General features: G+C 42.1%; 1 long non-coding RNA gene across 1 annotated transcript; it reads left to right on the top strand.

The window, feature by feature from the left end:
* The first annotated feature begins 480 nt into the window (after nucleotides 1–480).
* On the top strand, nucleotides 481–4260 carry LOC141258054 (uncharacterized). The gene is made up of 3 exons (XR_012318182.1): nucleotides 481–529; nucleotides 2740–2771; nucleotides 4118–4260. It is a non-coding gene; the product is annotated as an uncharacterized lncRNA (long non-coding RNA).
* The last annotated feature ends 7477 nt before the right edge of the window (nucleotides 4261–11737 follow it).

Below are 11737 nucleotides of genomic sequence, written 5' to 3' on the forward strand. Positions count from 1 at the left end.
TGTCACTGGCGATTTGTGTTTCAGTAGCTAACTTTACTATGTTGATTTATTTTTTACATTTCTTATTTAGGTCTTTATACTCCTGAAATGCTATTTCCGTATTCTCTGCCTTCAAGATTTTGAATGCTTTTGGTTTTTGTCTTATTAAACTTTGTACTGTCTTATTTGTCCATAATGGTTTCTTTTTATTCCTAGACATTTTATTACCAAAGGGTATAAGTTTTCTACAGCATTCTAGTAGTATTTCCTTAAACATGTCCCATTTATGTTTGGTATCCCCAGTTACCATGCCATGGTCCCAGTCTACATGATTCAGCTCTTACCTTAGTTTGTTGAAATCAGCTTTCCTAAAATTTCAGGTTATTGCATTTTCCCTTTGAAATGTTTCATTGAATATTATATTGAAACTTACCATATTATGGTCACTGCTGCCCAGATGCTCCCTGACCTGTAGATCTGAAATTGTATCTGGTCTATTTGACAGGACAAGATCCAGCAGATTACCTCTCCTGGTTGGCTCATCTACCAGGTAATTGTCTTGAACTGCGGATAACAGCTTTTAACACAACCAGAAGATTCTATGTCTCATTAAATGTATGCATAGTTAAAATCCCCCATAATAAGGACCCTTTTATTATTAGCTGCCTTTTTAATTTGTTGCAGCATTTCATCCTCTACCTGTTCAGCTATATTAGGTGGCTTGTAAAATAACTCCAATTAGCAGCTGTCCATTATTGCCATCCCCATGTACATTTACCCAAACTGACTCTACATTGTCGCAGTTCTCCCCAATGTTGTCATTGAGCACAGGTCTTAAGTTGGATTTAACAAAAATACACATCCCTTCACCTTTTTTGCCTTTCCTGTCCTTTCTGAATGTTGTGTAACTCTCTACGTTTGTCACCAAGTCATGGCTCTCATCCAGCCAGGTTTTCATAATGCCCATCACATCATATTCTGTGGCCGACATAAGAGTCTCCAATTCATTCATTTTGTTTGCAAGACTTCTTGCATTTTCCAGTAGACATTTAATATTATTAGCACATTTATTACTCATCTTCACCTGCCTACTTTCTCTGCCCCCTAAATCCTCTTTGTCCCCTATCATTTCACTCTCTCTGTCTACTCTATCTATCCCCTTATTAGCAAAAATAACCTCCCCCCAGATCCTAGTTTAAAAGCTCCTTCATTCGTCTGACCATTTTTCCCCCCAGCACAGCTGCACTCTCCACATTGAGGTGCAGCCTGTCCCTACCGTAGAGCCTGCACCCAACAGAGAAGTCGGCCCCGTTCTCCATGAACCCAAACCATTCCTGCACCAATTTCTAAGCCTTTCATTTATCTCCCTAAGTTCCCACTGTCTTTCTAGTCATGCTGGTGGCACAGGCAGTATTTCTGAAAATACCACCTTGGAAGTCATGGACTTCAGCTTCTCTCCTAGTTCCCTGTAATGATTTTAAGGACCTTCCACCTTCCTCCTTAGCTTTGTCATTGGTACTGATGTGAACCATGAGCACTTGTTTTCCCCAGCCCCACCCAGCAATCTGTCTATCTGATCTGCAATATGCCGAACTCGAGCACCTGGCAGACAACACACTGTTCTGTATTTATGGTCTAGGCAGCAGATGACCCTGTGTCTTCCTAATTATAGAGTCCCCTACCACAACATCTGTATGGCCCACGCTGCACTCCTATTTCCCTCCTTCCTACAGCAGTCGTTTTCCTGGTTGCTAAGAGGAACGTCCTGCTGTAGTAATCCCAACCTTGGGCTTGCAATCCTAATATCAGCCAAACAGGGTATTTACTAGGTTGTGCTAGCTTAGGACTGGGCTCCCTAACACTTTTCCCCCTACTCCTTCTTCTAACTGTTATCCAGCTACCTACATCTCAGTCATGATCTTACCCACCTCCACCCGCCAGTGCATGCTTAGTGAGCTCTAAATTCCTCTCCAGGTTTGCAATGCTCCTGAGTGTTACAAGCTGCATATTTAGATCCATTGCCTAGGCTTCCAAACATGTAACTCGCTAATATCGAGTGCAGATATATTCACCCTCAAATAGTTGTTCAAGGCATGCATACATCTTACAAGATGCACACCTGGTGGCATTGTCTATGGAGCACATACTAAATGGGGATAAACAGTACATAAAAAGCAGAAAAACAATGGAAAACTAATAAGGAAAACACCAAACTATGCTCTTGTGTTAAACTATGATATTGTGTTTAATTATGTAGTTATCTGCAAACCCGCACTTAAAATCCAACCCCCGCTCTGCTCAGCAGCCTTGCTTAGAGTACCTGGGACTAGTAGTTCTCCAACCAGCAAAGCATAGATGTGTGCTATTATGTGCTAGTATTAACCAGACCATCAACTGCAGCAAACCTCATAAATATAATTTCATTACTATATGATATTTATATAAAGAATCGGTTTCATTATAAAATATATATTCAATACATCGCTCCATCTGTTGTTTCAGACAAGAGTATATCTGTTACTGACACACCGATGCTTCATAAATAATGGATTGTGTAATAAATAATTTATCTAAGTAATGTCGTCTACATTTATGTTAGTTCTCCTTATATTGGCTTCAAATATTTAATGAACCCAAGCAAAACGTGAGAAGCATTCATATCATTATCAAGCAACGTACACAACACTACAATATAAATCTGCACATAAAACAATGATGATTAATGATGATAATAAACTTATTTATTTATTTGGATTCTAGGGACATTTATTATTGTGGAATGGAACCAAATGGTAAGTACATGAGTTTTCTCATATATTGTTTCTTTTATTCATAAGTATAAGACAACAAGAACAATTAATTTAAATTATTCATTGGTGGGACACTCTTCTAGTAGCAGCAGAGTTTGATCTGAGTGTCACCATAGTGTGATCCAATTCTTTCGCATGGGAGAAGTGTATCACAGGTGCAGGCAAGACAGATAACTTAATTTCTCCATCTTCTCCATTGTCTGAGTCAGCGGATGTCGGACTGCACTATGATGACATTCGAGTGCAGTCCGGTGTTTCACATTGACTTGTATGGGTAAGTGCGATCCTATTACTGGATGCACTATGAGCATGCTGCAATTGTTTTCAATCTGCATGAGAAAAATATCGCAGATCTGCACTGCCCCATAGTATAACAATGGGCCGAGTGCAATCCGATAAAACATCAGATAGCACTCAGCCTTGTTATATGGTCGTGTGAGCGAGACCTTACATGCAGTTACAGAAGTGCAAGATTATCTCATTAATATCATTGTCTACCAGGAACCATTTATCCCATTTTTTTAAAAGATAAGGCCAAACATACCAGAAGAAGGAAAAATTTAAAGTTTGTGTCCTTCTAAGATCTGTTCCTTAGGTTACACATTGCATTTTTGAGTGCATTTTTTTGCAATGCGTTTTTATAGTGTTTTTTTTCTGCAGCATATTTGTCCCTTTTTGGAATGTTATGTTTTACCTTAAGTTGCTATGTTTTGGATACTTCATGTTACGAAGCTTTGATAAAACTTCAGTTATGTGCGGATTAGATACGGTTTTTGACATGTGGATTTTCCATATCTAATTCAAGTCTATGGGGAAAATCCACAAATGAAAGGCTTATTTATCAATCTCTTTCATTTTGCTGGAATACACTTTGTTTTTTTTTTTGCGCAGTCAAATTATGAAGTTTCAAAAACGCACCAAATACTCATCATGGGAACTTTGTCTTCCCCTTTGTGCTAAGCCTATTAATATATTATTATTTATTGGATTAAAGACAGAAATAATTGTAAGATGAGAGAAACATGCAACAGATATCACTATATCAATATGCAGTTATCCTTCAGACTTTAGGCTTGTTTTCGTAGGTTTTTCTTTCTTTTCCCTGTTGTCCTTATCTTATGCATTATCCACATACAGGATATATTAATCATTGTTCACACACTTCAGTTTTGATGCTTTTTCATATATTTCCTTTTAGTCCTCACCTGCTAGACGTCACTGTGTAAATCTGTTTTTTTATGTAAATGTGATGCTGAAAATGGGTCAGATGCTTTGTATAATGCCAAATGTAATGCAGTAAGATGCTCTACATTTACTATATTTATCAGGTATACCTGGGCAAACCAGCTATGGATTTTATGGTGAAAATCCCACTTTCCAGAACCAACCACCACATTCAGGTGATTTCAGAAGTACATGGATGCCAGCACCTCCGGAACTTCCCAATTGTCCTCCAGGAGTAGAATATCTTAGTCAGGTCAGAAAACATAATGATTCTTATGACTGCAGCTTCCTCTAAATACTGCTAAAATATGTTCATAAATCATGAAACGTTTTGCGTGGAAACATTTTTGTGCTGCAGAATAACACATAAAAAAACAAATAAAGAGTAGAAGTGTAGGAGATCAGAAATCCTATATAGAAATTACTCCAGAAGAATACAAAAATATATAATTTATTAATTATTGTTGATAAACGGAGAGAGGGAGAGGAAGGGAAAGAGAGAAAGGGAGGGAGAGAATAGGAGAGAGAAGAGTGTGAGATTGATGCAGGAGAAATATCCAAGCTGGTGCAGTGTGTTACCAGAATTGGTCACTAGATGGCATAGTAAATATAAAGTAGTGGTGTATTTACATATAGTGCAAGGAAAACCTAAGATTAATGTCATTAAATACACAGTCAGGCAGGATTATACATACAAATATATAAGCAAGGAAAATAAAAATTGTTGCAAGTCTTTAATTGCACTGGTCTTTTTATATTGGACAAAGGGATTTTTCTGGCCCCCTAGGCTCCAGGAATGAGGTGCGATTGCAACCCCTGCACCCATTGTAGTTACAACCCTAGCACCCATATTCAACATAGGCTTGCCCTAAAGAGACCTACAGTCATGGCCAAAAGTGTTGGCACCCTTGAAATTGTTGCAGAAAATGAAGTATTTTTCCCAGAAAATTATTGCAGTTTCACATGTTTTGCTATACACATGTTTATTTCCTTTGTGTCTAATGGAACAACACAAAAAAAAACCTGAAGAAAAAAGGCAAATTGGATACACAAAACCCCAAAAATAGTCTGGACAAAATTGTTGGCACCCTCAACTTAATATTTGTTTGAACACCCTTTGGAATAAATAACTGCAATCAATCGCTCCCTGTAATCATCAACAAGCTTCTTACACCTCTCAAGTGGAATTTTGGACCACTCTTCTTTTGCATACTGCTTCAGGTTGCTCATATTTGAAGGGTGTCTTCTCCCAGCAGCAATTTTAAGATCTCTCCTTAAATGTCACACAAGGGGAGGGAAAGACTAAGTACACAACGGTGGGAGAAGGGGGAGGAAGCCCAAACACTAGGGAAAGGGGGAGTGGAGACCCCTAGGCAGATCTGACAGTCACCCTGACTCCCCTAACGTCCCTAAATGGGTTCCACACCTATCGCCGAGCAGGAAACCTAATCCCTGACAGCCCCTAGCAATAGGGGTGAGCACTAGTCAGCCCCCACTACAACTAAAGACAAACAGGTAAACAGACAAGGAAACCAGCTTGAGAAGACACCAGAGAGATCACGGTAACTATCCTCTAAGGGAAGTCTAAAAAGACACTGGCCGACTAACTCTGGAGAGACTGAAGGGTTTTAAACATCCAGCAAGGATGTGTAAATTAGCAGCAGAAGGTGGAAGTCACTGCTAGGTCCTAGATGGTGAAGGATATAACTACACTACAGAGATGAAAAGGTCAAGAATGTGCCTGCAGAGCAAAGCGCAATGAATTTCTACAGCTGGATCCAGAACAACTGTCTGTCACACCTGACACACCCACGACAGTACCCCCCCTTCTACGAGTGGCCTCCGGACACTCAGGACCAGGTTTCTCAGGATGAGAGGCATGGAATGAACAAATCTGCCTAGGGGCATTCACCTCTGATGCTGAAACCAACATCCTTTCTTCTGGACCATAACCCTTCCAGTGCACCAAGTACTGTAGGGAAACAATGCTGGAGACGGGAATCAATAATCCTCGAAATTTGGAACTCAAAATTACCGTCAATCATGATTGGGGATGGCAGCAGGGGAGAGGACTCAAGAGGTTCTACATATTTCTTGAGCAGAGACCTATAGAACACATTGTGTATTTTAAGAGCCTGAGGTAACTCAAGATGAAATGCTGCAGGGTTAATGACAGCAATTATTTTATAGGGGCCAATAAACCTAGGTCTCAGCTTCCAGGAGGAAATCTTCAACTTGATATTCCTGGTAGAGAACCACACAAAGTCATTCATACTTAGGTCCGAACCTAGCGAGCATTTCTTGTCAGCCATACGTTTCTACCTGCATCCCATGATCTTCAAATTACTCTGAACCCCCTGCCACACAAAAGACAGCGACAAAGCAAAACGTTCCTCCTCAGGGACTCCTAATGACCCTCCCCCACTAAAAGTACCGAACTGTGAATGGAAACCGTATGCACCAAAGAACGGTGACCTGCCGATAGATTTTTGGTGATGATTATTAATAGCAAATTCGGCCAACGGTAAGTAAGATGCCCAATCCTCATGGTTTTCAGAGACAAAACACCTGAGGTAAGTCTCTAAATTCAGATTAATGCGCTCGGTCTGTCCATTTGACTGAGGATGGAAGGCAGAGGGAAAGGACAGCTACACTCCCAGTCGAGTACAGAAAGCTTTCCAGAACGTGGAAACAAACTGGGTCCCTCGATCTGACACCACATCGGAGGGAACCCCGTGAAGTTTCACAATCTCATTAATAAAAACCCGAGCAAGAGTTTTTGCTTTCGGAAGTGCCGGTAATGTGATGAAATGAACCATTTTACTGAACCTATCTACAACCACCAAAACCACAGTCTTGCCTGCAGATATCGGTAGGTCAGTAACAAAATCCGTGGACAAGTGTGTCCATGGCCTGTTAGGAATAAGCAGTGGAAGACGAGGACCAGACAGAAGGTTATGCGATACTTTGGAACGCGCTCAAATACTGCAAGCAGACATATGTTCAACCACATCCCGATGCAACCCTGGTCACCAAAAACGACGAGAAAGGAGGTCCATGGATGCCTTACCATCTGGATGACCAGCAAGCACCGAGTTATGATGTTCCCTAATTACTTTACAGCACAAATTAGATGGTACAAATAACCTCCCCGAAGGGCAGGAGGCAGGGGCGTCCCTCTGAGCCTCCAACACCTCATCCTCCAGGTCAGGGTACAACTCCAAAATGACTACGCCCTTCTGCAAAATTGGGGCAGGGTTCTCATGGTCACTACCACCAGGGAAGCAACGGAAGAAAGCATCAGCTTTGATGTTTTCAACCACTTGATGGAAAGTGACAACAAAATTGAACCTAGTAAAAAACAGGGACCACCTAGCTTTCCTAGGGTTGAGACGTTTAGCAGACTTGATATGACAGGTTCTTATGCTCCGTGATAACAGTAATAGGATGGACTGCCCCCTCCAACCAATGTCACTAGTCTTCGAACTCCAATTTAATCGCCAAAAGCTGCCTATTACCCACGTCATAATTTCTCTCAGCCAAAGGTAATTTTTTGGAAAAAAAAGCGCTTGGACGCCATTTACCAGGGTACGGACCCTGAGACAACACAGTCCCAACCCCCACCTCCGACACATCAACTTCTACGATGAAAGATTGAGAAACATCAGGTTGAGTATAGGTGCTGTGGTAAAACAACTCATAAGGGAGAAAAAAGCCTGTTGGGCGGCATTCAACCACTTAGAAAAATCAGTTCCCTTCCTTGTCATGTCAGTAAGGGGTTTCACAATTATCAAATAATTTTGAATACATTTCCGGTAAAAATTAGTAAAACCCAGAAAGCGCTGTAATGCCTTCAGCTTCTTGGGACGGTCCCAATCAAGTACAACACGGACCTTCTCCGGATCCATCCGAAAACCCGAAGATGACAACAGGTACTCCAAATACTGCATCTCCTGGACGGCGAAAATACATTTCTCTAATTTGGCATATAGTTTGTTATCCCTTAATATCTGAAACACATGTTTAACATGCCCGATGTGTCTCAAAATCAGGTGAATAAACCAAAATATCATGCAGATAGACTACCACAAATCTGCCCACCAAATGATGAAAAATATAATTTATGAAATGCTGGAACACCGCAGGTGCATTGGTCAGACTGAAAGGCATAACCAGACTTTCGAAACGTCCCTCACAGGTACAGAACGCCGTTTTCCATTTAACCCCTTCTCTGATTCTAACCAGGTTGTAGGCCCCCTTAAAATCCAACTTGGAGAACACCGTAGCTCCCACAAGCTGGTTGAATAAATCTGGAATCAGAGGAAGAAGGTATGAATCTCGGATGGTAATTAGATTAAATTCCCGGAAATCTAAACAGGGACGGAGACCGCCATCTTTCCTCTTCACGAAGAAGAACCCTACTGCCACGGGCGAAGATGAGGGTCTGATACGTCCCTTCTTCAGACTCTGGGCAATAAAACCCTTCATAGCTTGTCTCTCAGGGCCAGAGAAGATTGTACTGTCTGGACTTTGGTAGTTTAGCTCCGGGAGTCAGGTTAATAGGACAGTCATATGCACGATAAGGAAGCAAATCCTGACACCCCTTCTCAGAAAAAACATCCTCAAAAACAGACAAAAATGCAGATAAGGTCTGCATAGAGACTGTAGAAAGGGAAATGTTTAAGCAGTTCTCATGGCAGTAATCTCCCCATTCAACAATCCCTCTGGATTGCCAATCCACTATCGGATTATGTTTCACCAACAAGGGTAAAACCAGTACAATTGGAGTGGGAAGACCTTCCAGAACAGAACAAGGAATTACCTCATAATGAAAAGACCCTCAGTCTTATACTATGTCCAATCTGAGTCAAAACTTTCTGTGCAAGTGGTGCTGCTGAGTTGATGGAATATATAGGAATGGGTTTAGCTAAAGTACAGCGAGAAAGCCCATGAGCTCTCGCAAACTCAGCATCAACCATGCTGACTCCAGCTCCACTGTCAATAAACACAGAAATTTTCTCAGTCCTGCTCTCTAGCACCACCTCTGCTGTCAGGACAAACCGAGAACTGCAGGTTTAAGACAAACATACACCTTGGTCATCAAACTCCAGACTCTCAAGGGTTAAACGAGTATCTTTTTGCTTAGAAATAGAAGCACAGGCCCCAATAAAATGTCCTTTCTTCTGACAAAAAAAACACGCCTTTTTCTTGCGAATGTCAGGGGAAACACATGATGAAGAATCAACCCCTAACTGCATGGGTTCCTCTAACTCCACAAGTACTGGTTTACCCCCAGACCGCCCCCCCGGCAAAGGGGCATTGCCCCGGAAAGAGGGCTCAGGAGAAGGTGGTCTTACCCACCTATCCCGCAGGTGTCTATCCACACATATAGCCAATGACATGGCAGCCTCCAAGGATTCCGGGGTTTCGTACACTGCCAAAGCATGTTTCAACCTTTCTGTAAGGCCCTGACAAAATTGGCTTCTAAGAGTCGGGTCATTTCATTTGGTATTGGTTGCCCACCTAACGGAATTCAGAGCTTTAAGTCTCCACTGACCAATTCCCCTGCTGAAGGTGATGCAGCTTGGATTCAGCCAAGGAAATTCGGTCAGGATCATCATAGATAAGGGCTAAAGCCCCAAAAATCCCTTCTACTAACTGGATTGAGGATCTACTTGCATCTCCAGAGGAGTAAGGACAAAATTTGAAATACAATTTACAAGCTTACTTCAATACCAAAAAACTTGTCCCTACCTCCCGAAAACCTGTCCGGGAGGGCAACTTTGGGTTCAAGCTGATCCGGCCTACCCGCAGAGTCCCCAACAATAGGAGCCTGCAGCCGCTGCTGTTGCTGCAGAACCTCAGATTGAAGGTCATTCACCTATAGGGACAACCTCCGCAGCTGCTCTGCCAGCACAGAAACGAGATCCATGAACCAGGGGAGAGAAAAAAAAAACACCCCCCCCAAAAAAAAACCACACACACAAAAAAACCACATGTCACTTTTTTTTTATATATACAGTATGTGTATGGTCGGTGATAATGTCACTCAAGGTAAGGGAAAGACTAAGTGCACAACACTAGGAAGAGGGGAAGGAAGCCCAAACACTAGGGAAAAGGGGAGTGGAGACCACTAGGCAGATCTGACAGTCACCCTGACTCTCCTAACGTCCCTAAATAGGTTAAACACCTATCGCCGAGCAGGAAACCTAATCTCTGACTGCCCCTAGCAATAGGCCCTAGGTAGGGAGGGGATGGGGTGAGCCCTAGTCAGCCCTCGTCAGCCCCCACTGCAACTAAAGACAAACAGGTAAACAGACAAGGGAAACAGTTTGAGAAGACACCAGAGAGATCACACCAACTATCCTCCAAGTGAACTCCAAGAAGACACTAGCTGACTACTAGTAGTTTAAGCCTGGACAGAGGAACCTAGAGCTATAAAGGGTGTGTCAATTATCAGCAAAAGGTGGAGGTCACTGCTTGCTCCTAGAGGGAGAAGAATATCACTACACTACAGAAATGAAAAGGTCAAGAAGGTCCCTGCAGAGCAAAGTGCAATGACCTTCTATAGCTGGATCCAGAACGATTGTCTGTCACACCTGACACACCTGTGACAACAAGCGTTCAATGGGATTTAGATCCGAACTGCTTGCTGGCCACTTCAGAACTCTCCAGCACTTTGTTTCCATCCATTTCTGGGTGCTTCTTGAAGTATGTTTGGGGTTATTGTCCTGCTCTGGAAGACCCGTTACCTAGGATGCAAACCCAGGTTTCTAACACCGGGCACTATATTGCGACGCAAAATCCTTTGGTAGTCTTCAGATTTCATGATGCCTTGCACACAGTCAATGCACCCAGTGCCAGAGGCAGCAAAACAACCCCAAAACATCTTTGAACTTCCACTATATTTGACTATAGGTACTGTGTTCTTTTTTTTGTAGGCTTCATTCTGTTTTTGGTAAACAGTAGAATGATGCGATTTACCAAAAAGCTCTATCTTGGTCTCATATGTCCACAAGATGCTTTCCCAGAAGGATTTTGGCTTACTCAGTTACATTTTGGCAAACTGAGCTTTTTTTATGCCTCTGTGTCAGCTGTGGGGTCCTCCTGGGTCTCCTGCCAGGAGAAGACCCGTTACCTAGGACGCAAACCCAGGTTTCTAACACCGGGCACTATATTGCGACGCAAAATCCTTTGGTAGTCTTCAGATTTCATGATGCCTTGCACACAGTCAATGCACCCAGTGCCAGAGGCAGCAAAACAACCCCAAAACATCTTTGAACTTCCACTATATTTGACTATAGGTACTGTGTTCTTTTTTTTGTAGGCTTCATTCTGTTTTTGGTAAACAGTAGAATGATGCGATTTACCAAAAAGCTCTATCTTGGTCTCATATGTCCACAAGATGCTTTCCCAGAAGGATTTTGGCTTACTCAGTTACATTTTGGCAAACTGAGCTTTTTTATGCCTCTGTGTCAGCTGTGGGGTCCTCCTGGGTCTCCTGCCATAGCGTTTTATTTCATTCAAATGTCAATGAATAGTTAGCGCTGACACTGATGCACCCTGAGCTTGCAGGACAGCTTGAATTTCTTTGGAACTTGATTGGGGATGCTTATCCACCATACAGACTATCCTATGTTGCAACCTTTCATAATTTTTTTTCTGCTGTCTAAATCCAGGGAGATTAGCTACAGTGCCATGGATTGTATACTGCTTCTTATGTT

Source organism: Phyllobates terribilis, unplaced genomic scaffold, assembly GCF_046119375.1.
Source record: "Phyllobates terribilis strain yellow unplaced genomic scaffold, ASM4611937v1 Scaffold_3__8_contigs__length_932513732, whole genome shotgun sequence".
Lineage (NCBI taxonomy): Eukaryota > Metazoa > Chordata > Amphibia > Anura > Dendrobatidae > Phyllobates > Phyllobates terribilis.